Source organism: Coenobita brevimanus, chromosome 45, assembly GCF_032717465.1.
Source record: "Coenobita brevimanus isolate Jiangsu-jjx chromosome 45, ASM3271746v2, whole genome shotgun sequence".
Taxonomy (NCBI): Eukaryota; Metazoa; Arthropoda; class Malacostraca; order Decapoda; family Coenobitidae; genus Coenobita; species Coenobita brevimanus.
In genome coordinates this window covers 11,530,542-11,534,350 of record NC_136998.1, presented here as the reverse complement: position 1 = coordinate 11,534,350, position 3,809 = coordinate 11,530,542, and the positions used below count along the sequence as shown (strand labels likewise).

At 44.1% G+C, this 3,809-nt stretch overlaps 1 non-coding gene across 1 annotated transcript; it reads left to right on the top strand.

The window, feature by feature from the left end:
- The first annotated feature begins 1,449 nt into the window (after positions 1-1,449).
- On the top strand, positions 1,450-1,568 carry LOC145398554 (5S ribosomal RNA). The gene has a single exon (XR_013897142.1). It is a non-coding gene; the product is annotated as a 5S ribosomal RNA (ribosomal RNA).
- The last annotated feature ends 2,241 nt before the right edge of the window (positions 1,569-3,809 follow it).

The window sequence follows — 3,809 nt, the reverse complement described above, 5'->3', positions numbered from 1 at the left end:
ATGTGCAGATTGGCCTGAGAGGAAGGTAGAATCCCGGGGGACTGGAAGTCAGGTATAATAATTCCCTTGTACAAAGGAAAAGGAGAAAAAGAAGTGTGTGGTAATCATAGGGACATTTGTCTTCTTAGTATAATAGGAAAAGTGTATGGTAGAATACTTATTGACAGAGTTAGAGAAAGAACAGAGGAATTAGTTGGAGAAGAACAGGGAGGCTTTAGGAAGGGAAGAGGTTGTGTAGATCAGATAATCATTCTTAGACCTTTAGAGGAAAAATTTCTAGAGAATGGAAAGAAGTTGTATGCGGCTTTCATGGATTTGGAGAAAACATAATTATGACATGGTGGATAGACAAGGATTGTGGAAAGTATTAAGAATATATGGAATAGATGGGAAGTTGTTGAATGCTGTGAAGAGTATGTATGATGGTGCTAAGGCTGCAGTGTGTGTGGATGGTGAACTGAATGAATTTTTCTCTTTGAAGGTTGGGTTAAAACAGGGATATGTCATGTCTCCATGGTTGTTCAATCTGTCCATAGATGGGGTAATAAGAGGTACAAGGTAGGGTAGTGGATGTTGGAGTGGCCCTGGTGAGAAAGGGTAGTGTTTGGAAACTCCCTGTACTGTTGTTTGCAGATGATACTGGGTTGTTGAGTGAAGACGAAGGGGAGCTGCAAGGCTTGGTGGATAAGTTTGGGTGAGAGTGTAGGAAACGGAATCTAAAGGTGAATGTAGGGAGCAGTAAAGTGATGGTCTTTGAGAGAGGTGAAGGCAGTGAATGTACAGCGAGGTTGGATGGTGAGGAATTGGAAAATGTGAGTACGTTTAAGTACTTGGGTAGTGTGATGAGTAAGGATGGAGGTTTGGAGGGCGAAATGCTTGAAAGGGTACAGCAGGGAAGAAAGGATGCTGGTTCCTTGAAAGCAGTGATAAGAAACAGGGAAGTGGGCATGGATGTGATAAAGTTACTACATAACAGTACTGTGATACCAACTTTAACGTATGGAAGTGAAGCTTGGACCTTGTCAGAGGGACACAAGGTAAGAGTGAGAGCACTGAAAATGAGTTATTTAAGAGGAGCCTGAGGAGTCACATAGAGAGACAGGCTGACAAATGAGGATACAAAGGAGCGTTGTGGTTTGGATGTGGATGTGATAGGAATCGTTAGGAGGAATACACTTAAGGTGGTTTGGCCATGTGGAGAGGATGGAGGGTGAAAGACTGATGAAGAGGTGAGGTGGAGGGGGGGAGAGGGATGGGGAGGCCGAGGATGGGATGGAGGGATGGGGTGGAGAGGTATATGAGAGAGTGGGGTGTGAGTTGGGAGCAGGGCAGTGAAATGGCGGGGGACAGGACGATGTGTAGGCGATTTGTTTGTGGCCACCCTAACGGGATTGAGGCGTCTGACAATATATATATATATATATATATATATATATATATATATATATATAAAACGGCCATACCACGTTGAGTACACCGCTTCCCGTCCGATCAGCGAAGTTAAGCAACGTTGGGTCTGGTTAGTACTTGGATGGGTAACCGCCTGGGAACACCAGATGCTGTTGGCATCCCTACGTGTCAAGTGGGGTCGATGGAGGATTAGTGCCCCTCCCTGTAAAACAATTAACTCGAAGCCCTTGGCCACCCCGTTTGGGATACATGGCGTCTGGCAATGAAAAAAATATATATATATATATATATGGTAGAGATATACCATAGATAAATAGACAGATAGATTGATATAGATATAGATATAGAAATAGACATACAGATAGATAGATAGATAGATTATAAATCTCTCTCTCTCTCTCTCTGTTTATATATATATATATATATATATATGAGGAGTAGACTGTAGCACCAGTCGAGCAGGGTAGTACTCCCACGGTGGATGGAAAGCTGATGACAGGGAGAGCTGGAGCTCCAGTTTCATCAGCCCTCGGGATTAGGTCCCGACCGTCCCCCTTTGCTGAACTTTTTCAGTGTCTCAGTAACACAGAGAGTAGACCAACATGCTCTCCAATACAAGTTCTCCAACTATCAACACCAAACTACATGCACAGTACACACCACACTTCCTTTTCAAAATTTTCAAAAAATGGCGTCGATTAACATAGCCTCGGAGTCCCCATGGGGGGGGACTATAAATGCCCCCACCTTCAGCCCCTCTCCCGGTGATGACTCAAGGTGCCTGGAACCAATGTCTGACTCTCTTCTCCATTTCTGCAACATTCGTGGCCTTTCCTCTAACTTTCACTCTGTTGAGCACCACCTCTCCTCCTCTAAACCTCACCTTCTTTCCTAACTGAGACTCAGCTGTCTGAGGCAACTGACACCAAACCCTTTTCTGTATCCTCCTTATTTCTCTGTACTTATTTCAAAGCCAAAGGTGGCTGTTGTGTATATATATGCAACAACTTATCTTGCTCTCGTGTTCCTGGACTCGATTCTTCTGAATTCTCTTCACTCTGGCTTCGACTTTCCTGTCATTCTCTGACTAAATATATCTGTGCTGTTTACATATCTCCTAATTCTACTGACTATCAAAAATTCTTTGACTATCTTACTTCTACGATGGAACACATTCTATCCATTTCTCCTTTCTCTGAAATCTCCATTTTTGGAGATTTCAATGTTCACCACCACCTTTGGCTCTCCTCTCCTTTCACTGATCCACGTGGTGAACAAGCCTACACCTTTTCTATCCTTAATGACCTAGAGCAGCTTGTACAGCACCCTACCCGTATCCCTGACCGTCTTGGAGAGAGCTCCAACATTCTTGATCTCTTCCTTACAACTAATCCTTCTGCTTACACTGTTAATCTTTTCTCTCCGTTGGGCTCCTCCGATCAGAACCTTATCACCTTAACCTGTCCTATCGCTCCGGTACGGCCTGCGGACCCTCCAAAACAACGTCGTCTCTGCCACTTTGGAGCTGCAGATTGGGAGGCCCTCAGGCAGTACTTCTTTGATTTTCCCTGGAATGATTATTGCTTTCATGGCCGAGAGCCATCTGCGTGTGCCTTGCGCATTACGGAGGTTATTCTCTCGGGCATGGAATCATACATTCCTTTCTCATATCCTTTGACTAATGCACGAAAGCCTTGGTTTAATCACGCTTGTTCTAATGCTGTCCACAACAAGAAGGCCTATAAAAGGAACCGGAGCCAACCCACCCCTGAATCACATCTTTTATACATTTCTGCCCGGAATCGTGCTAAGTCTGTTCTTCGCTCTGCCAAAAATAATTTCATCCATACAAAATGCTCTCAACTCTCTAACTCGAACTCTTCCCACTCCTTCTGGCACCTTGCCAAAAACCTTTCTAACAACTTTACCTCATCATCCTTCCCTCCTCTTTTCTACTCTGATGGCTCTGTAGCTATTTCTTCTACTGATAAAGCAGATCTCTTCGCTCAGACTTTCTCCTCCAATTTCACCTTAGACGATTCCGGTGCTGCTCCTCCCTCACTTCCCCCCTCTGACTTCCTCATGGCTAACATTAAAATTTCTTCTGCCATTGCTGGCCTCAGTACTAATAAGGCATATGGGCCTGATGGAGTCCCTCCTGTTGTTCTCAAGAACTGTGCTTCTGTGCTTACTCCCTGCCTAGGCAAACTCTTTCACCTTTGTCTGTCAACTTGTACCTTTCCTTCTTGCTGGAAGTATGCTCTCATTCAGCCAGTCCCAAAGAAGGGTGACCATTCCCAACCCTCTAACTATCGTCCAATTGCTTTAACATCCTGTATCTCAAAAGTTTTCGAGTCAATTCTTAATAGGAAAATTTTAAAGCATGTTTCCTATCACAA